General features: G+C 38.2%; 1 long non-coding RNA gene across 1 annotated transcript; it reads right to left on the minus strand.

Moving 5' to 3' along the window:
• Positions 1-1,850: 1,850 nt before the first annotated feature.
• Positions 1,851-24,331, minus strand: LOC108987039. The gene is made up of 3 exons (XR_001995474.2): positions 24,215-24,331; positions 21,486-21,865; positions 1,851-2,020 (listed from the first exon to the last, which is right to left on the minus strand). It is a non-coding gene; the product is annotated as an uncharacterized LOC108987039 (long non-coding RNA).
• Positions 24,332-24,619: the final 288 nt, after the last annotated feature.

Consider the following 24,619-nt stretch of genomic DNA (forward strand, 5'->3'; position numbering starts at 1 on the left):
GCACAGGAGCATAAGACTACCCTTGGGGGGCAATGGTGCCAAGTCAAAGCTACTTTTAGTGGGAACGTATCTCCTAGGCTTCTTCCCGTTCCCTATCGTCGAAGGGCTAGGGGGAGAACGTTTACAAACTTGAGGAAAGGTCAGTTGCATCGGTGTAGCCCGATCAGCAAAATGCATATTGGTCGGGGGTGCCAGGTATTGCCGGAGGCTACTCTCATCTAATAGGACCTTGGAGAAAACATCAATAGAGTGCGCCTTTGCCCAAGCCTTGACAGTCTAGATCCGACTGGCCTCCTCCAGAGTTGCTGATAGCCGAAAGCTTTTGTGCTCACCAACAAGTCTGCAGATGGCACGAATGAGATAGTCACGTCGATTGACTTGGTTGATTGGAAACTCCCATCCTTTGCTTGACAGGAAAAAGAAATGTTGATTCCACCTCTTCACTCAATTGTACTGTGGCCCTAAACGAGACGATGCATGGATGGACCGAAAGCTGCACGTGTTGCCATTTTGTTTCAAGAGGTTGTGGATGAGAAGGAACTCACAAGCAGTTAGGTCAGGGTGTTCTGAACCCACCTCCTCCAGCATCTGCTACCAAATGATTTAGGAGAACACCAAAATCCTCTGCGCGTTTGGATGGAGTTATGCTTGTGCCAAGCGTAGGTAGTCTAGACGTCACGAATCGGGCAGCAAAAGGGCAGCCAAAGGCCACTAGAGAACATGCTTGGGTACAAGGCTACCTTCGAGGCATAGCCTTTTCAGTCCATGATGCCAGGTACCTTGAAAGTAGACTTCAGAGACTCTAACTCACTTGGAGTCACCATCGACCACCAGGAAAACCTGTCAAACCATTAGGATTCGGTACGGACCTCAGGAGGGTCCAAACCCCTAGGGGCCTGTGAGGAACCGGAGGGCTTGACATAATTGGAGCTCTTATGAGTAGCAGGAGAATGGTTATTGGGAGCCATGGGAATGTGAAAACAGAGGAAGGAGAGGCAAGAAACATGCAGAAGAAAGGAAGAGAGGAAAACATAGAAACGCAAGGGATTTGAAGGAGGAAAACGATGGCAATGAATTCAAGTAGGTGATGAAGGATGAAGGTGTTGAGGTTTTAAATAGGCCCCCAACAATGGTTGGGATCCCATATCATGAGAGCACAGGCGCCCCACGAGGCCAGTAAGACAAGCACGAATCCCGCGGCGTGTGCTGTACAATGCGACGTGGTGAGAAAGAGCTGCCTGGCGCCATCAATGCTAGGAGAACTAAACGGACGCAATCAAGTGCCAAATTCGACTATCAAAGAGAGTGCCACAAAAGTCCAGAGAGGAACAGTCGCCTAACGCCATGAATCCAAACGGGTACAATCAAGTACCAAGAGCCTAAGATGTGCCACAGAACCGGGAAGAGTAATAACCGCCCATCTCAAAGGTGTGAAAGTTCAGTAGACATAACCACATGAAAATAAGAACAAGAAGACAAAGGCAAGAATAAATTTCCACCGGACTAATTTGATAGGAATTGGCGAAGTAACAGTAAGGAGATTTTTCCTCCTCTAGACTAGTGTAACAAGCCCATGAGGGACCACGAGAGAAGGGGGAGAGCCCAACCCGATCCAACAACCCTCCTCTAAGAATAAGTCACCGGGCGTCTTGTAACAACCGCACCCCAGGAAGGGCAGGATCACCACGTAAATACCTATCTTTTTTTCTTTTCTTTTCTTTTTCTAGTAATATGTGATCAGCATGAACATGACACACGTGTACTCTAAATTTATTATTTAATAAAGGGAACACCTGATAAACATTCTATTCGAACATTCATCCATAAAACACTCTCAGAGTGCATCATGAGTTCATAAAAACATAACTATTCTAGTTAGGAAGAGACTCCGTCCAAACATAAAAGCAACACCCAAAAATATAACCCATCATCCATGCAAAGTCGAACCAACATGGAAGACACTAAGCGTCTACCTCTCCCTCTGCAGTAATGCCTTCCTCCCCAGCCTTTTTGTCATTACCTGGATGTTTAAAACATAAACACAAAGTGAGTCGAATACTCAGTAAATAGTACACCATGCTATTAACTTATTAATCACATAATCTTTTCTTTTGAAAACATACATACATAAACATTTGCTAATCGTGACAATGCTTTTCACGCATAAATAGTTTAAGGAATAAGCCATACTTTCATGCATAAATAATTTAAGAAATAACTATGCTTACAGTATAACATTTTAAGAAATAGCCATGCTTTTCATGTTTTACTTTCTTTGGCCAGTACACACTATTATGCCCCATGTGTTGGGGTTAGTGCTCTTCCTTTGGACCTGGATTCTGCCCGTGGCCACAGGTTGGGAATCCCTTTCAATCAGGATGCAATCTGCCCATTCCTTTGGTACCCTTTTCATTCATATGGCCGTTACGTATTTTCGTACATTAAATCATTCATTTATTCAGTCCTTTTCATTTAACAGTTCATTCATGGAAAAACATTATTTAAAAGCTTGACCTTAAACATCATCTTTCATGGCATCCATTGTAATGCCCCGTCCCCGAGGGTCCGGAGAGTTAACTCTTATTCCTCAAGAACATCTTCAATAATCAATAATAAATAAACAAAAACTTCATAAAATACTTAACTTATTTGTTCGATCCAAAAATCCGTATCCTTCCACATAAATACTAAACAAAAACCTCAATATAACAAATAACATCTCCACAAAGACCCAAATTAATAATAATAACTTGACGTACCAAAATAACCGCTAGAGATAAAACAACTAAATATGATCCTCCAAAATACATGTACCCTTAGCACTCAATCATCTATGATCATCAGACTGTTCCAATACTTCATATTCTTGTTCTCTAGCCAGACCATAAAAATATCTAAAAAATATTATGGAGATAAGGGGCTGAGTTATCAACAATTCAGTAAGCAGTGAACATATATGCTAGTATGTAAACATGAGCATTTTCACAGAGTTCAGAATGCAGAAACAAAACATTTCAGTTTTCTATATGCATATCTCAAAAATACATATTATCAAAAAATCAGAGTGACTTTTCAAACATTTCATATTCAGAAACCAACTTTTCATATTCAAAGACTCCTTTGACACAACATGACTGAACATCTTCGTCTTATCATATCATATCAGAGCATCATATCAGAAAAAAGACCATGTTTAACCCCCATGGTAGGGTTGTGCATCTTGTGGAAAGCCAAGCAAAACATAAATCACCATGTTATCAAAGTGATTGCACTCAGAACAGAAAACCACTATTATATCTCGTGACGGGCCAGAGGTCACTATTGTATCCCGTGACAGGGCCAGAGGTCACTATTATATCCCGTGACAGGGCACTATTATATTCCGTGACAGGGCCAGAGGTCACGTATTTCGATATTCAAGCCTAAAACTTCTAAAATAATCCATTTTTAATTCCTCAAACCTGAACTTCTCGTTATTCCTGAAAAACCAACATCACTTCCTAACTCATCAGTATCCATCTTAATAGCTTCGACTAAAAACATTTAATTCTAACTTATTGGCGATAGATATCTTACTATAATTTATAATGCTAAATAATATAACTATATCGAAATCATCAAGAGTAGAAAATCATACTTGTTTTCTATCATACTTGTGTTTAAATAAAAATATTCTTTTAAAAGGATTCAAAATAAGATTTTTTGCACTTACTGCTCACTTCAAAAATTCATCAATATTTACATAATAAATATTCCGTTAAAATATAAGTCTCTTATCAAAACCAACTTAACAATATAAATCCACACGTCTACATCCAAATAAAAACATACTCTACCACCCACGTAATATACTCACGCTTTCAAACCCAAAGTACATAATATAAACTCTTTAAACTAAATACCCAAATCAAAAAATCTGGAGCCACACTTTAAGGGGTAAAAAGGTAAAAACCAAAACATCCTCTTCTTCCTACTGGGTTCACCGATATATATACATATATCATCTGTTTCTTATTTCATCCACTAACAACAAATAACAAAAAAAAATAACACACAGAGGCTTAATGGAAGCGGCGACAGAAACTCACCCACGAAGGACCGAGGCAGTGGCACAGTGGAAATGCGACGAAAGTTGGGCTGAGGTGGTGGTGATGTCTTCGACGGCGTCGCACGGAGAGAGAGAGAGAGAGAGAGAGAGAGAGAGAGAGAGAGAGAGAGAGAGAGAGAGATAAAGCTGAAATCGAGAGAGAGAGAGAGACGGTGAGAGAACGAGAGAGAGACCGAAAGGGAAGGACCATCAATCGGAAGTGGCGTGAGCTTACCATGGGAAAACTGAGGCAGCGTGCGGCGGACTGGGGTGATGGGAAGTATACGCCAGTAGTTTCTGTGGAGGCACAGCGCGGTGAAGCTCTCGGTGGGGGGAAATTACAGCGGCTGAAGGTTGCTCTGTCTTGGACAGTTGAAACAGGGGATTTTTGGGGCTTAGAATGGAGGCTACGGAGGCGTTGGGAGGCGGCTTCGAGGTTGAGGTTCCGTGTGGACTAAGTCCGGGGGAAAGTAGTGACTCGTTGGCTGGGCTGGTGCTCCGTTTTTTGATGGTGCAAAACCGAGGTAGTGTTTGGACGGAGAGGGTGATTTCACCGGCTCAAGGTGGCTGAACATGCTCTGTTTTTGGATACCAAAACAGAGCAGTTCGAGGCTTGCAGTAGCGGCTAAGGGGCGTTGGGCTGGAGCTCCGTGTGGCTAGGCACGGTGGGAGGTCTGGACAGAGGTTCACGGTAGAGAGTGGATGAGTTGTGCGGCAGCAACGAGTGGGTATAGTGGGTGATGGAGGCTGAGGCATGAAGAGAAAAAAAAAACGGCAATGAAGCTTGCTAGCGCAATGGAGAAGGGATCTCGGTTTGGCGAAGAGGAGGACGAGCGACACTTAGTCTAGGGTTGAGGTTGCTTCACATATATCTAGACTATAAATAGAAAATAGATCAAACCTAAATAAAAGGGAAGAAGAGCGTGCATGAAAGTGGAAATGGCTTGAAGCCATGCGATGAGGAGTCTGAACAACGCTTCCACGGGCTGGGCTCTCAAGTCTAAAAAAAATATATATTTGGCCACGTCTTGGATCTTGAATTATTGCATGACTTTTACTTAAGTCTCGGGCCTCGACTCAACCTAAAAAAAAATAAAAATAAATTGCATTCGCCCCTTAAATTTTCCGAGTAAACGACCGCTTAGTCCATTAAAAGATTTTAAACCTAATTATCAAGCCTATTGAATTATTATATTCCGCCAAAAACACCTTAGGCCCAAACTCTCTAAAAAAATTTACTCATAATCCCAATTGATTTTTCATAACCCAAAAATATTGTAAAGGGACTTAGCTTGGCCGGGTGTTACATCCATAAAAGCATCGGTTCATAGGAATATTTTAAAACACTTTCTTGGCATCATTTAAATCATGAGTTCATAGGGACATTTGAAAACTCATTTAAAGCATCACTTAAAGCATAAGGCATGAGACGTTCCTTTCCTTTCCTTTGCAATCAAAACATTTTCATAATCTTCCTTAGTCTTATATAGATGCATTTTTATGAACAAGATTCATTTTCATGCTATACTACATACGAGAATAATCAATAAGTTTCTTGAGAGAGCATGTATGAAAATCTCATGATTTAGAACCTATGTGCATGCATTACCTTATACACATACGCGCAATTATAATCGATAGGGTGCTTAACAGGGGCTATCAAGAAAGGGCTTGTACATTATATATTCATTTACTCTTCTCTTTATAAGAACATTTGCAATAAGAGAGAGAAACATTCTTTCATAGAGAGAACTTGGTGTAAGAAGCATGGTCATAGCTACTTATCAGCGAGCTTTACTAGTGGGTTCCTTTGACCTTGAAAATAAACTCTTATTCAATGAAATGGAATAAGCACATTAATATCCATCTCACTTTAAACTTTACTAACCAACACCCTTACACGCTCTATTTAATTCCAATGTGGAATTAAAGTGTTTTCCTAGACCCCTTCTGACTTAATGAACATTATCCACAAGGTACAAATTTAACACATTTAGCTACCCACCATTCATGGCACTAGGGCCAAAACATTAAAATCCTCATTCCAAACATTTTAAAGAAACTCATGAAAGTAAATAGCATGCTTGTTGTCCCTTTAAAGGCCATTATTTTCTACATGAGGGTAGATGGAAATCATAGTTTAGAAATGCATAGATGGTAGGAATTTATTTAAAAACGGAAAGGAACAAAGAATTGCTACAACTCTGAAAATTTCATCAAATAGGGCATTTGATAACTTTGTAATATCGTATGGAAGGTAAATCCAACAAAAGGGCCAAAGCTCACAAGAGGGTTGATTTTGTCACTTGTCTTCAATGGTTTTTCATACTAAAATTTAACTTTAGTTGAACAAAAGGTGAAATTGAACAAAGAGGATGAAATGGGCTGGTTTAAGCTCTAAAACAGAACACATTGCAGAAAATTCTGTAATGCATGGGCTGCAAGCAGGTCTTAGTACATTCATGCTCTTAAACATCCCTCACTTAACCAACAATCTCAACTACATAATTAAACAATACTAGAGTTGTAGAAAACTTATGAAAAGTATCCCATTTTTCTAAAAACATAGTATAAATAATAGATACAACACTCGACAACTCAAAATTTCCAAAGCAAGCTTACTAGTTTAATTAAAATTCTTAGTGGCTTACTTAGGCCATAAACCTTGAGGAAAGTATGTCTAAAATTATAAACCTCAACTCCTTTAATCTAACACATAAAGACAAGATTTAGCATAATTAAAGCATGGCTTAAACTTAAGAAAATACAAAGAAGGGTGACAACAAAATGCCTTGCAAAAACACACGGCTGGAACACAAAAACAGAGCATAACACATAAAAGATATCATTCCTCTGCTCTGTTACCACCCAATTAGAACAACTATTAGAGGAAACAAATAAGAAATCTGTCTAGAAACTACTACACAACAATCGGCCAGCACATAAATTAAAAAAACCCAAAACCGAAGCATCAACAATCATCAAAGAAAAGCCCACTTGATCAAACCATGGCTAGGTTCAAAATACAAAAAGGAGAAGGATTAAGGGTACTCTTACCTTTCTATTTTCCTCTTGAGAAGAAGGAACGATGGATGCTTGGCTTGAGATTGGAAGAGAAATGGAAATGGGAGAGAATGGGAGGTAGGTCGCACAGTTGGGCTTGAGGGATTTCTCTCCTTTCTTGCCTTAGAAGCCGATGGGTGCAAGGAAAAGAAAAAAGAAATTTAGTTGCTTGCCTTGGAAGCCTACGGGTCCATGGAAAGGAAAAGGAATTTAGTTGCTTACTTAGGAAGCCTACGGGTCCAAGGGAGAAAATGGCTCAATTACTTTAGTCAAAACTTATCCCATAAGCTAGGGAGATGAATTGTGGAAATTGAATGTGGGGAGATATTTTTCTCACCTATCCTATGGTGGAGAGAGCTTGGGTCATTTCTCAAATAGATAAAAAAAATTAGAGGACTTAAGAGAAAATATTTCAAAGTTCTTAAAAATCGTTCCCTTGATTTATTTTAATAAATCATATTTTAAAATAAAGCATACTCATCTTAAAATAAAATAATTAAAAATCCTTATCTCAAAATATTTAACTTAAAGAATTAATAAAATGACACAAGGACCTACATAGTAGAACTCGGGTATTACAACTCTCCCCTTCTTAAAAACAATCTCGTCCTCGAGATTGAACGTACCTCAAGGAAAAAGGGTGGGATACTTTTCCCTCATACCGTCCTCAAGCTCCCACGTCGCCTCTTGTTCGATGTGGTGGTTCCACTGCACTTTGACTATTGGAATTGTTTTGTTGTTGAACACTTGTACCTTCCGATCCAAGATCCTAACCAATGCTTCTTCATAGGAGAAATCCTCATGTACTTGAAGGGTGTGTACTCGATCACATGGGAGGGATCATGCACATTTCGAAGCATTGAGATGTAAAATACATTGTGCATGGTTGAGAATTGTGGAGGGAGTGCAAGTCTGTAAGCCACTGCTCCTATTCTTTCTAGAATCTCAAATGGGCTAATAGATCTTGGAGTTTGCTTGCCTTTCTTTCCAAACCTCATCATCCCTTTCATGGGAGCTGTCCTTAGAAATACTAATCCCAGATTCTTTTGCACACTCCTCCAAATCGCTCACGTGAACAGCGAATCCCGATCCGGCACAATCTTGGATGGAATCCCATGTAGTTTGACTATCTCTCGGACATACAGTTCTGCCAATTTGCTTATCGAATAGGTCATCTGACTAAGGATGAAGTGAGCTGTCTTGGACAACCTATCGATGATCACCCATGCTGAGTCTTGTCCGCTCGAGGCTTTAGGAAATCCTATCATGAAGTCCATGCTAATCTTGTCCCATGTCCAAACTGGGATTGGCAATGGTTGTAGTGTTCCTGAAGGCCTTTGATGCTTGGCCATAACCATTGGGCAAGTCGGACATTGAGCTACAGAATTAGATACATCCCTTTTCATTCCGCTACACCAATAGTGTTGTCTTAGGTCTCGATACATCTTGGTGCTATCCGGATGCACTATGTATAAAGACCTATGCGCCTCTCTCAGTTGTAGATCATCTGTTGGTATACAAAGTCTCCCCTTGAACCGCAGGGACCCACCTTCAGAAACCATAAAGTCGAGCTGCTTCCCTTCTGGAACCTCTATGTTGATCTTCTAGAGGCTGACATCTTCACTCTAAGCAGCTTTTATCTGGTCCGATACTGTCGGACTAAGAACTAAGGTACTTAACATCGCCTGTACATCCCTCACCATCTCCATTCCTAGCTTCTCCATGTTCAGGAGAATAAATTTCTAAAGGGGTGTACATGCTCGCAAGGGTACCAGAAGAAAACTTCATGCTAAGGGCATCTATTACAACATTAGTCTTGTCGGGATGGTAGTTGATGGTACAGTCATAATCCTTTACCAGCTCCAACCACCTATGCTATCTCACATTTAATTTCTTCTGAGTGAAGGAATATTTAAGACTCCTTCGATTCGTGTAGATCTCACGGCACTCCCCGTACAAGTAATGTCACCAAATCTTTAAGGCGAAAACAATTGCTGTTATCTCTAGGTCGTGGATCGGGTAGTTGCGCTCATAATCCTTGAGTTGGCATGAGGCATACGCTACAACTCTCCTATGGTGCATTAGGACACATCCCAACCCTTGGTGTGATGCATCACAGTATATCATGAAACCACCGTAACCGAAGGTATAGTTAGAACAGGCGCCATCACAAGCTTCTGTTTCAACTCCTAAAAGCTTTTCTCACACTCCTCAGTCCATATAAATTTCTCCCCTTGCCTGGTGAGCTTTATCATGGGGGCTGCAATGCGAGAAAACCCTTCGAAAATCTTCGGTACTACCTCGCAAGACCCAAAAAGCTCCTGATCTCTTGGACTGTCTTAGGTCTAGGCCATTTTATAATTGCCTCGACCCTCAAAGGATCCACAAAAATCCCATCTTTCTATACTATGTGGCCAAGGACAGAAATCTTTTGTAGCCGAAACTCATGCTTAGTCAGTTTGGCATACAGTTTCTTCTCCCTTAAAATTTGTAGGACCACTTCCAAGCACTTTGCATGCTCCTCCAACTCTTAGAATAAACCAGGATATCGTCAATAAATATGATAACGAATGGGTTGATGTACTCCTGGAATATATGGTTCGTTCAATCCATAAAAGCCGCTGAAGCATTAGTCAATCCGAAGGACATTACTAGAAATTCGTAATTTCCATACCTTGTCCTGAAGGCAGTCTCAAGAGCATCTTCCGCCTAAATCTTCAACTGGTAGTATCCCGAGTGGAGAACGATCTTCGAGAATACTTGTGCTCCTTGAAGTTAATCGAATAGATCATTGATCCGAAGTAACGGATATCGATTCTTAACAGTCACCCCGTTTAGTTCTCTATAATCGATGCAAGGGCTCAACGATCCGTGTGACGCCCCCAGATTCCGCTTGGAATCGGACAGACATCCGAAGCGTCGGGACATGTAACACAAGATTACCTGCCCCAATTAATGACATATAAGATGCAATGTTCCTAACATGCATCCAGCATTATGCAATATTCGTAATGGATAATTTTTTTTCTCGAGCAATACTATGCACCAAACTTATAACATCTCAAATAGTTAAAACATAATCCATGTATACTAAAAAAAACAAACACTCACGATTACAGCATGGGTCTCAGAAGACTGTAATCTCAAAACAACGGAGACCTGGCTCCATACTATCCAAAGACCTAACTATGGAGGCTGCAAGCTCCGTATTGCGTCTACGACGTCTAGTCAATCTCCTCCAGTCTGCCAGTGTCTGCTCTCTACTCTGATCCTGACACATCGCCTACCATTAGGGGGCAATGGTAGTTGGGACTACCATGGTGAGATTTGATTACAAATCTTAGCAAGTTAACAGGAAACTTCTACACAGGTTAATGATGCATACATAACAGTAAAAGCATGAATGCATAATCAAAGTCATAAATAAGCATAACATAACTTGACATATAACATGGCATAAATGACATAACTTGAACTGAAAATGAAACTTAGCTTGACGTGACATGGCATGTACGTGAACTTAAAACATAACATGGACTTACAACATAGCATGAACGTGGACTTGAAATATAACATGGACTTGAAACATAGCATGAACGTGAACATACATAATTTGAACATGAACTTGAACATAACATGAACCTGAGCACAACATAACATAAACGTGAACTAGAAACTTAACGTGAACGTGAACATGACATAACATGAACGTGAACTTGAACTTGAACATAACATGAACCTGAGCACAACATAACATAAACGTGAACTTGAAACATAAGGTGAACGTGAACATGACATTATATGAACGTGAACTTGAACATAACATGAACATGAACATAACATGACATAAACATGAACTTGAAACATATTCTTGTCTCATGGGGTTACCATGATTGAGTAATCTTATCTCATGGGGTTACCATGATTGCGTATTCTTATCTCATGGGATTACCATGATTGACATGAACTTGAAACTTGACATGAACGTAAACTTGAACATAACATAACGTGAAACATGACTTGAACATGAAATACATGAACTTGGAATCTTATTCAATAGACTTAATTAATAAAAGTGATCATACGGGTGCTACACGGGTCCTCTTGAGCCGTGTGTCCCTGCTGATCGGGACACATACTCCATAGTTACTGTGGCCCCACGTATCCTACATGCCACAATTGGGACGCCCCCAAATTCCGCTTGAGATCGGATGAACATTTGAAGCGTCGAGACATGCAACACAATGTTACCTGCCCCCGTTCATGACATATAAGATGCAATATTCCTAACATGCATCTAGCATTATACAATATTCGCAGCGGATATATTTTTTTTCTTTAGCAATACTATGCACCAAACTAAAATATCACAAATAGTTAAAACATACTTCATACATAATGATGTACTAAACAACTGAGATCACAACACTAGTCCAAAATGGTTGTGAACAAAAGAGTGCTAGAGATTGAACTCCACAAAATACATGTAATCTGAGGTAACTACATCTACGTCGCCTCATTGCTTAGTCGACCATTTCTAGTTGGTCAACTCCCGGTTCTCCTTCTGATCCTATAACAAGATCTACCATTCGGGGGGAATGGTAGTTGGGACTACCACAGTGAGATTTGATTACAAATCTCAACAAGTTAACGGGAAACTTCCACACAAGTTAATGATGTATGCATGGCAGTAAAAGCATAAATGTATAATTTTTTTCTTTAGCAATACCATGCACCAAACTAAAATATCACAAATACTTAAAACATACTCCATACTTAACGACATACTAAACAACTAAGATCACAATAATAGTCCATAAGGTTGTGATCAAAAGAGTGCTGGAGATTGAACTCCACAAATACAAGTAGTAATCTGAGATAACTATTGTAATACCATCTACGTCGCACCATCGCTTAGTCGACCGTTTCCAGTTGGTCGATTCCCGGTTCTCCTTTAAATCCTATAACAAAATCTACCATTTGGGGGGAATGGTAGTTGGGACTACCACAATGAGATTTGATTACAAATCTCAGCAAGTTAACAGAAAACTTCCACACAGGTTAATGATGCATGCATGGCAGTAAAAGCATGAATGCATAATCAAATCATAAGTAATCATAGCATAACTTGACATACAACATAACATAACTAGCATTACTTAAACCGAAACTGAAGCTTAGCATGAACGTGACTTGAAACATAACATGGACTTGAAACATAGCATGAACGTGAACTTGGAACATAACATGGACTTGAAACATAGCATGAACGTGAACATGCATAATTTGAACATGAACTTAAAACATAACACGAACCCGAGCATGACAGAACATAAATGTGAACTTGGAACATAACGTGAACGTGAACATAACATAACATGAACTTGAAACATATTCTTGTCTCATGGGATTACCATGATTGCGTGAACGTAAACTTGAACATAACATAACGTGAAACATGACTTGACCTTTAAATCTTATTCAATAGACTTAATTATTAAAGTGAGCATATGGATGCTACACAGGTCCCCTTGAGCCGTGTGTCCCTGCCGATTACCGCATCACATCACAGGTTTCTATACCAGCTGTGAGTGCGTCATTACGTACTCCACAGTTGTTGTGGCCCCACGTATTCTACGTGTCACAATTGCTGTGTCTCACGTAGTGTATGCTCCACAGTTGTTGTGGCCCCATACTTCATGCTCCACAATTGTTGTGGTCCCATGACTTATTTGTTTGTGCCACACTTGATGTGGACACACGTAACATAATGTGTGGCACTGTCGGCGTTAGTGCCTGGAGCGCTCCGGTGACCAGCTAATTAGGCCCCATTCGCAACCTGTTGACTGTACTTCGTCAACCCAAGAAATTTCACACCTATTTAGACACTCCAGCGCGAACAAAGGAGTTCCACTAGGATATTACCCCATCCTAGCGCTTAGGGTCGTGATTGATATGAATAACTTAACTGGCATACATGACATTTCGTAACGTGACGTAACATGAACGTGACATAAAAGACAGAAGTCTTGACGTAGCATAACGTGACATGAACTAAGACGACAGACATGACATACTTCGAGACATAAATGTAACAGAGAATATTTCATAACATGGCATACATGTAACATGCAACATTTCGTAACATGGCATACTATATAACATACAACATTTCTTAACATGGCGTAACATGTGACAGTGAATATTACGTGACATGAAATACATGTAACAGATGGTATACTTAACATGACATACTTGCAATGTATAGCAATACGTGATAGAATATCTTGTGTAACAGATGAATAATTCATGACAGAATAAATTATGTGTAACAGATAAATATATAATAACCTGGCATGGCACATATGATAAAATGCATACATACACTTTAGTTCCCTTACTTATCACTCATACACATTAAACTGATAGTAAGTTAAAAGCTAACTTACCTCGATCTTCGCGCTTCGTGACAAAACTCAAGTGCGATCACGAGAAACTGAAAGTAGTGATTTCTAAAAGTTAGAACTTAATCACTAACAATTAGGAATATCGAAAACTATCAACTTAGAATAAAATTACCATTTTACCCTCTACATGTGGGAAAATGACCATTTTACTCCTAACTTAAGAATTTTGTATCCTAACTCCAAAAATCACCAAAATTTACATGCCTTACGTAAATTTAGTCCTAAACTCAAATACTAATACAGAAAAATTTAAAACTAAATACAACCATTAAAACTCTATAGGGCCCAAACTTACAAAGGCTATTTCCTTTGATTTTTATTGTAATTCTTTCAAATTTCAAAACTCATAATTAAATCAAAATTTTTCTTCTACTATACTCATAACATATTCCTAAGAATAATCATGTTTTGAATCATGAAAAAAAATCATCAAAATCACTAAAACCATACTTGAACTTTTTGGTTTTTCATCTAAGTTCAAAACAGAATTTTGTTTCTAACTTGTTTTGATCAACCTCTTGATCCATGACTTATACAGAAGTGATCTTCAAACCAAAACATCACATGGTTTAGAAAGGTGTCCTAAAACAGATCCAAGCATCAAACTCAAGATCACATGGTTAAACATCACCCAAAACATAAATTTAGCCAAGAACATCATCGCTTTGGCCTAACCGAATATCTCATTGCATACAATTTCATATCTTCGAAACTAACATCAAATATCTTCAAAATAATATTCTAACATGTATATAAGATGCTTAGAATCTTTCAATAAAAATATCAAAGCCATTGGAATAAGATTAAATCATAAAAAATTTAAACTTTCTCAAAACAGAAACTGTTTTTCCTCTTCCAGTTTTTAAGTTTCTAGACCTAAGAAAATATTTCACCAAAACTTTTAATCATGCAAAAAATACTCAACCAATAATCATATAGAAATGTTAACAGTACTACATAAAAATTTCGGACCAAGATCTATTCATTAGCTTGGTGAAAATATAACACACTCTCCAGTTTATCGCCCAGAATGACCTTTCTGGGGTCTAAACAACTTTTGACCAAACAAATGATCTCCAAATGGAACTAATAAGATATCCACGTAAACTAGTCTCCAAAATCAACAACTTTCATGAAGGAAATTTTGCGATAAAACACTTACAAGAGCTTCGAAACAGGCATTCAAATGAGGTACGAAAAACTATCCAAGAGTGTCTTTTGTGTTCTAAGAAGGAAAAGTGTAAAGGAGAGTTGCTTTTCATGGGAAGTGGACTAGAGAGCCTCTTACACAAGCTATGTAAAGTGATAGGACTGAAAGGATGCTTGAGTGTTGCCCTTTTCTTCTCATAAAAATCAGTCCAAGTTCTTTTCTCAAGGTGGAGTGTAAGAGTGAAAGAGTGAGGTGGCCCTTTAGCTTTGTACTTCAAGAACTATCTAGGCCCTTCTTGTAAAGATTTGGCCGGCCAAGTGGGGGTACAAAACTTAGCCATAAAGCAATCCTATGGTGACCAAATTCGTGGGCCTTAATGGGCCTAAACCGAATGGGCCTAAATTTTGGGGTTTAAAGAGGGTTTGAGTTGCTATCAAGCCCAAATCCAATATCACTTGGCCCAATCAATTTTTCAAGGTTAACAAGGTCGGATAATGATGTTCTAACACAAATTTGGAGGATTAATAGCATGTGGAAGTGATTTAATCAAGTGATTAAACACAATGCTAGAAATCAGATTAGAAAATGTTTAGAGGCCAACTCTAGGGTTTTAGGGAAACCGTTTAGAGTTTCGATTTCAACCATGCTGTTGGGCTTTCAATTGGACTCCCACCATTTAGGGTTTCACTAGGATTGAAAACCTCTTTGGTCTGGCACAATTTGGTTGATCAGATGAAGCAAAGTTTGCTTAGGTGGCATGATCTCACACCTTGATTCCTTCAAATCCAACAAACGCTCCTCATGGTGCCAAGTGTCTAATATTATTCACTAAGTGTGGCTAAAATATTGCCAAGTGTCTAAATAAAATTTCTCTAATCTAATTTGGACATTCCACACTGTGATTTTGAAACACTGCAATTGGTGCACTTACCGATGTTACTATTCACTCTGAAAAAGTAAATCATAAACTTAACACTAAAAATTTCTAAATATTCATATTAACCTATAGTGAAAATATTTTACCGAAATTCAACCTCGAAGTACCCCTAAAAGTAATTTCACAATTTTCAACAGACGTTTCGTCCGGAATTATGAAAATAGGCTATTGCGCCATAAAATCTTAAATAATTCATTGAGTCTAATGGCGTAGACCATAATGCATTCTGACACTTCTAACCACCTCAAATAAATAAAACCTATATTTCTAGCACCATAATGAGTGATAACACTGACTATGTTGGCAGACTAAAACTTATGTGATTGGTTTATTCGTAAAAAATTATGGGGTTTTTACGAGATTCCTAAAGTCAATAGAAATTCCACCAATGAATTTCTAGCGGGCTATTACAACAATTGTTGTGTCTCACGTAGTGTATGCTCCATAGTTGTTGTGACTCCATACTTCATGCCCCACAGTTTTTGTGGCCCCATGAATTGTTTGTGCCACACTTGCTGTGGACACAAGTAACATAAAGTGTGGCTCCATCGACATTAGTGTCTGGCGCGCTTCGGTAACCAGCTAGTTAGGCGCCATTCACAACTTGTTAACTGTACTTCGTCAACCCAGAGAATTTCATACATATTTAGACACTCCAGCGTGAATAAAGGAGTTCTACTAGGATATTACCTCATCCTAGCGCTTAGGGTCGTGATTGACATGAATAACTTAACTGACATACATGACATCTCGTAACGTGACGTGATATGAACGTGATATAAAATACAGAAGTCCTGACGTAGCATAACGTGACATGAACGTAAGATGGCAGACATGACATACTTTGAGACATAAATGTAACAGAAAATATTTCATAACATGGGATACATGTAAAAAATAATATTTCGTGACATGACATAATATATAACAGACAATATTTCGTAACATGGCATAACATGTGACAGTGAATATTATGTGACATGATATATATGTAACAGATGGCATACGTAATGTGGCATACTTGCAACAAATAGTAACATGTGACAAAATATATTGTGTAATAGATAAGATTCTCGTGACAGAATAATTCATGTAATAGATAAACATGTGATGACATGGCATATATAACAACATACGAACATAAATTGTAGTTCCCTTATCCATCATACATACACAGTAAATTGATAGTAAGTTAAGAGCTAACTTACTTCGATCGTCGCGTTCTAAAAGAATAAAGTGCGAAACACGAAGAACTATAAGAGGGTATTGTAAAAGTTAGAACTTTAATTACTAACAATTAGAAATGTGAAAAGAGACAACTTATAGTAAAATTACCATTTTACCCTCTACATGTGGGAAAATGACCATTTTAACCCTAATTTAAGGATTTCACATCTTAACTCCAAAAATTACCAAAATTTACATTCCTCATGTAAATTTTATCTTAGACTCAAATATCAACTCATAAAAATTTAAAACCATTCACAACTATGGAAAACTCACAATAGCCGAAACATTCATAGGTCATTTCTCTTATTTTGGTTGCAATTTCTTCCATAATCAAAACCCATGATTAAACCAAAATTTTGTAACAAACAACTTCCGATCCTAAGTTTAAAAACACACTTAAAATATCCATTAAGAAAAAGCTAATCATAAACACCAAACTTTTTGTAAAAAGACCTAAATTTTTTAACAAAAAGTAAACACCTTAAGTCACAAGTTTTGACCTTAATAAAAACATCTCCATGAATTCCAAAAAATAAATCTTACTTCTAACATATTCATAACATCATCATAAGATCAACAATGCTTTAAATTGTCAAACAAAAGCCACCAAAAATCACAAAACAACACTTGGCATTTTTGGTTTTAAACTTAGTCTAAAACATAAACTTTTCTTTCCACTAACTTTGATCAATCTCTTGATCCATGGCTTAAACACAAGTGATCTTCAAATTAAAGCATCTCATGGTTTAAAAATGTGTCCTAAGAGGATCCAACCATCAAACTTAAAATCACATGGCTAAAACTCAATAAAACATAGATCTAACTCAAAAAATCATATCTTAGGCCTAACCGAAATCATCTTGCATAGCAAAATCATACCTTTAAAACTAATACTAAATATCTTCAAAATAACATCCTAAAATATATATAAGAGGCTTAGGATCATCATATAAAAATATCAAAGCCATTGGAATAAGATCAAACCACGAAATATTCCAACTTTCATAAAACAAAAACTGTTTTTCCACTTCCAGTTTTCAAGTTTCTAAATCTAAGGAAATCTATCATCAAAAGCTTTATCCATGCAACAAAACCTCAATTAACATTCATAAACACATGCTAACAATAGTCCATAAAATTTTTGGACCAAGATATGTCCATTAGCTTGGTCAAAAATTCCAAAACATATCATACTCTCCAATTTCACGCCCAGAATGATATTTCCATAGTTAAAAATACTTTTGACCAATCAAATGAGCATGGAATGAGACTAATAAGATATTCACAGAAACTAGATTCAAAGGGGAACAACTTTTATGAAGGAGTCATAGTAATAAAATATTTACAAAGGGTCCAAAATGGCCACGAATAATGACCCAAAAATCTGCCCGAGAGAGCTCTTTTGGGTTTCTCTCTAAGAACGGGGGGAAGAAGTGACAAAATGGAGAGAAGTGTGTCTTGCACGGCTTTAGATTCCTGGAGGGGGGAGTTATGGGCTTGAAAGACCCTTTATTGAAGTTGGCTATGTGACATAAAGTGGAGAGTAGGGCAAAGGACTGCCTGCAGCAGCTGTGAGAGATGGAGGTTGATGGAGTGGACTTCTCCTTCACATCAAGGCACTAATGGGTGCCGCCAATGGTAGTGGATGGTCTGCCATGTGGGGGAGGAAACATCTTCAATAACCTTTGCCAAGGTGGCCAAATTTGTGGGTCTTGGTGGGCCCCAACCAAGTGGGCTTCAATTTGGGGTTTAAAAGTGGTTTGGTTAGGGTTTGAGATGCTATCAAGCCCAAAACCAATTTTTTTGGCCCAATTAAATTTCCAAGGTTTAAAAGGTTGGATAATTAAGTCATAAGAATGATTTGATTAATTACTAGCATGTGGAAGTGATTTAATCAAGTGATTAAATACAATGCTAGAAATCGGGTTAAAAAGGGTTTGGAGGCCAACTTTAGGGTTTAGGGAAACCGTTTAGGGTTTTGGTTTCAATCAAGTTTTTGGGGTTTCAATTGGATTCCAACTATTTAAAGTTTTGCTAGGGTTGAAACCCTCTTTGGTCCGGCACAATTTGGTTGATCAGATGAAATAAAGTTTTTCTTAGGTGGCATGATTTCACACCTAGACTTCCTTCACAAATCCATCTAATGGTTCCTCATGGTACCAAGTGTCTAATAGTATTCACTATGTGTGGCTAAGATCTTGCCAAGTGTTCAAATAAAACTTCTTTAACCTAATTTGGACATTCTACACTGTGATTTTGAAAATACTACACTGGGTGTGCTTATCGAGGTTACTATTCACTCCCAAAAAAAACATAGTAAACTTAGTACTGAAAAATCATAAATATTCATATTAACCTATGGTGAAAATCGTCTACCAAAATTCAACCCTGAAGTGCCCCTAAAATAATTTCACAATTTCAAATAGGTATTTCGTCCGGAATTATGAAAATTGACTATTGTGCCATAAAATCATAAATAATCAACTGAGTCTAATGGCGTAGATCATAATGTATTCTGACACTTCTAACTTCCTCAAATAATTAAACTCATATTTGTAGCATCATAGTGAGTGATAACACTGACTATGTTGACAGATTAAAACCTGTACGATTGGTCGATTCGTAAAAATTTATGTGATTTTTACGAGGTTCTAAAAGTCAATAGAAATCTCACTAGTGAATTTCTAGCGGGCTATTACAATCCGTCTTTCTTCTTCCCAAAGAGGACTGGTGCTCCCCATGGTGACACGTTAAGGCGAATAAAGCCCTTCTTCAATAAATCCTGTAGTTGACCCTTAAGCTCCTTGAGGTCTACAAGTGCCATCCGGTAGGGTGTTTTGGAGATCGGCGTCATACCAGTCTAAGGTCTATTGAGAACTCACTCTCTCTATCCGGGGGTAAGCTAGGCAGCTCATCTAGAAATACATCGGGGAACTCTCCCACTACCTTGATATCTAGAAGCTGAGGCTCATTTGGTTGAGACATAACCAAATTCGCAAAGAATCCCACAAAACCCTTCTTCAGCATCTCGGTGGCCTTTAGTGCAGAAACCATCTTGGGCTTAGGGCGCTTACCCACTGCATAGAAGCAGAACTCTATCTCACCTGGTGGTCTAAAGGCCACTCTTTTCTCAAAGCACTCCATCCAGGCATGGTGCTTAGACAGCCAATCCATGCCCAAAATGGCATCGAACTCCACCATGTCAAATAGGATTAAATCGGCAAGGAGGTGCCGACCTTGTACCTCTATCGCGCATCCCCTCAATACGGAACTACAATTTACGGAGTCTCCTTGTCGAGTAGAAACGGACATCACACACTAAGGATTCAGGGGTCCTTTCACTTAAATAAGAAAACTCACGGGATATGAAGGAATATGTGGCAACAGAATTGCCTAATACTAATGCACGATGGGGAAATAAGGGGAAGAGCCAGTCAGTGAAAGCTTCTTTAAATATCGCCTATGAAATTGGAGTTGCCTCGCTTAACTCTTGTGGAATAAGCCCATGAGTAGACTTTCAACACCCATTTGCCACGTCAAATAAGTTCTAAGCAACGAATTCTATCTCCTCTTATTTCGGACACAAGACTACGCAAAAGATCTTCTCTAGGCGCTCAATCCAATTATCAGCATCTACTTCACTACATTGCCATCAAACACTAGAGGATGCTGTCTACCGAATAGTTCAAAGGTTGTTGAATGTTGGGTTTGCCTTTGCATCTCCGTTTTTCCATCAATAACGATCTCTATCAAGCATGCAACTGCATTGGTGAGGTCCCTTGTATATCTGGGAACCTCCTACTGATTCTCTACACTACTAATTCTCTACAATACGGAACTACAATTTACGGAGTCTCCTTGTGGAGTAGAAACGAACATCACACACTCTAAGGACTCAGGGGTCCTTTCACTTAAACAAGAAAACTCACGGGATATGAAGGAATAGGTGGCAACAGAATTGCCTAATACTAATGCACGATGGGGAAATAAGGGGAAGAGCCGGTCAGTGAAGGCTTCTTTAAATATCGCTTATGAAATTGGAGTTGCCTCGCTTAACTCTTGCGGAATAAGCCCATGAGTAGACTTTCAACACCCATTTGCCACGTCAAATAAGTTGTAAGCAACGAATTCTATCTTCTCTTATTTCGGACAAGACTACGCAGAAGATCTTCTCTAGGCGCTCGATCCAATTATCAGCATCTACTTCACTACATTGCCATCAAACACTAGAGGGTGCTGTCTACCAAATAGTTCAAAGGTTGTTGAATGTTGGGTTTGCCTTTGCATCTCAGTTTTTCCATCAATAACGATCTCTATCAAGCATGCAATTGCATTGATGAGGTCCCTTGTATATCTGGGAACCTCCTACTGATTCTCTACACTATGGGAATGGGTCCCCCCCCACCCCCAACATTTGTCTTTCTTAGTATTGCCTATCGGTGCCATACTAAAACAGGTATAACAGTAACAATAGCAATGGACTCATATGAAACAAATATGCATGACTTGCAATCATTCTAACATATTTCATGATACTCAATAAGAAAATACCTTTTAAACTTGCTGCGAAGCTTGGCATACTTTAGAGAGATGACTTCAGCTTAGTTCATCCCTAAAGTCTACAAGACCTTATAACCTTTTGCTCTGATACCAAGATTTGTAACACACGTGTACTCTAAATTTATTATTTAATAAAGGGAATACCTGATAGACATTCTATTCGAACATTCATCCATGAAAGACTCTTAGAGTCCATCGTACGTTCATAAAAACATAACTATTTTAGTTAGGAAGAGACTCTGTCCCAACATAAAAGCAACACCCATAAACATAACCCATCATCCATGCAAAGTCGAACCAACAGGGAAGACACTAAGCGTCTGCCTCTCCCTCTATAGTAATACCTTGCTCTCCAGCCTTTTCGCCATTACCTGGATGTTTAAAACATAAATACAAAGTGAGTCAAATACTCAGTAAGCAATACACCATGTTGTTAACTTATTAAGAACATAATCTTTTCTTTTGAAAACATGCATACATAAACATTTGCTAATCGTGACAATACTTTCATGCATAAACAGTTTAAGGAATAAGCCATACTTTCACGCATAAACATTTTAAGAAATAACTATGTTTTCATATATAACATTTTAATAAATAACCTTGATTTTCATGTTTCACTTTCTTTGGCCGGTACACACTATTACGCCCCGTGTGTTGGGAATCTTTTGGACCTGGATTCCGCCCGTGGCCACAGGTTGGGAATCCCTTCCAGTCAGGGGGAAGCACTGAGTGCACTACCAGTACTACTTACCCAGCCTTGCAATCTGTCCATTCCTTTGGTACCCTTTTCATTCATATGGTCGTTACGTATTTTCGTACATTAAAGCATTCATTCATTCAATCATTTCTTTCTTCCATTCATTTCAGTCATTTTCATTTAACAGTTCATTCATGGAAAACTATCATTTAAAAGCATGAGCTTAAACATCATCATTCATGGCATCCGTAAAGCATCAGTTCATAAGGACATTTTAATATCAGTTCATAGGGACATTTTAATATCAGTTCATAGGGGCATTTTAAAACATTGTCTTCGTGTCATTTAAATCATGAGTTCGTAGGGACATTTTAAAACTCATTTAAAGTATCACTTAAAGCATAAGGCATGAGGTGTTCCTTTCTTTTCCTTTGCAATCAAAACATTTTCATCATCTTCCTTAGTCCTATGCACATGCATTTTTGTGTTATACTACATATAGGAATATTCAGTAAGTTTCTTGAGAAAGCATGTATGAAAATCTAATCATTTAGAACATATGTGCATGCATTACCTTATACACATACAAAAATTATAATCGATAGGGTGCTTAACAGGGACTATCAAGTAAGGGCTTGTATATACTATATCATTTACTATTTTCTTGAGAGAAACATTTGCAATAAGAGAGAGAAACATTCTTTCTTATAGAGAACTTGGTGGAAGAAGCATGGTCATAGCTACTTATCTACAAGCTTTACTACTGGGTTCCTTTGAACTTGAAAATAAACTCATATTCAATGAAATGGAATAAACACATTAATATCTGTCTCACTTTAAACTTTACTAACCGACACCTTTACATGCTCACTTTAATTCCAATGAGAAATTAAAAAGTTTTCCTAGACCCCTTCTTACTCAATGAACATTATCCACAAAGTACAACTTTAACACATTTAGCTACCCACCATACATGGCACTAGGCCAAAACATTAAAATCGTCATTCCAAACATTTTAAAGAAACTCATGAAAGTAAATAGCATGCTTGCCATCCCTTTAAAAGCCATTGTTTTCTACATGAAGGGTAGATGGAAATCATAGTTTAGAAATGCACAGATGGTAGGAATTTATTTAAGAACGGAAAGGAACAAAGAATTGCTACAACTCTGAAATTTTCATCAAAGATGGCATTTGATAACTTTGTAATATCGTATGGAAGGTAAATCCAACAAAAGGGCCAAAGCTCACAGGAGGGTTGATTTTTTCACTTGTCTTCAATGATTTTTCATAATAAAATTTAACTTTAGCTGAACAAAAGGTGAAATTGAACAAAGAGGATGAAATGGGCTGGTTTAATCCCCAAAACAGAACACATTGCAGAAAATTCTGTAGTGCATAGGCAGCAAGCAGGTCATAGTACATTCATGCTCTTAAACATCCCTCACTTAACCAACAATCTCAACTACATAATTAAACAATACTAGAGTTGTAGAAAACTTAAGAAAAGCATCACATTTTTATGAAAACATAGCATAAATAATGGATACAACACTCGACAACTCAGAATTTCCAAAGCAAACTTATTAGTTTAGTTAAAATTCTTAATGGCTTACTTAGGCCATAAACCTTGAGAAAAGTATGTCTAAAATTATAAACCTCAATTCCATTAATTTAACACCTAAAGACAAGACTTAGCATGATTAAAACATGGCTTAAACTCAAGAAAAAACAAGAAATGGCTACAACAAAATGCCTTGCAAAAACACACGGCTGGAACACAAAAACTGAGCATAACACATAAAAGCTATCATTCCTTGCTCGGTTACCATCCAATTAGAACAACTATTAGAGGAAACCAATAAGAAATCAGTCTAGAAACTACCACACAACAATTGGCCAGCACATAAATTCAAAAACCCCAAAACCAAAGCATCAACAATCATCAAAAGAAAAATCCACTTGATCAAACTATGGCTAGGTTCGAAATACACAAAGGAGAAGGATTAAGGGTACTCTTACCTTACTATTTTCCTCTTGAGAAGAATGAATGATAGATGCTTGGCTTGAGATTGGAAGAGAAATGGAAATGGGAGAGAATGGGACGTAGGTCGTACGGTTGGGCTTGAGGGATTTCTCTCCTTTCTTGCCTTAGAAGCCGATGGGTGCAAGGAAAAGAAAAAATAAATTTAGTTGCTTGCCTTGGAAGCCTACGGGTCCACGGAAAGGAAAATGAATTTAGTTGCTTGCTTAGGAAGCCTACGGGTCCAAGGGAGAAAATGGTTGAATTCTTTAGTCAAAGCTTATCCCATAAGCTAGGGAGATGAATGGTGGAGATTGAATGTGGAGGGATATTTTCCTCACCTACCCATGCTATGGTGGAGAGAGCTTGGGCCATTTCTCAAATAGATAAAAAAATTAAAGGAC

The sequence above is a fragment of the Juglans regia genome, chromosome 2, assembly GCF_001411555.2.
Source record: "Juglans regia cultivar Chandler chromosome 2, Walnut 2.0, whole genome shotgun sequence".
NCBI lineage: Eukaryota > Viridiplantae > Streptophyta > Magnoliopsida > Fagales > Juglandaceae > Juglans > Juglans regia.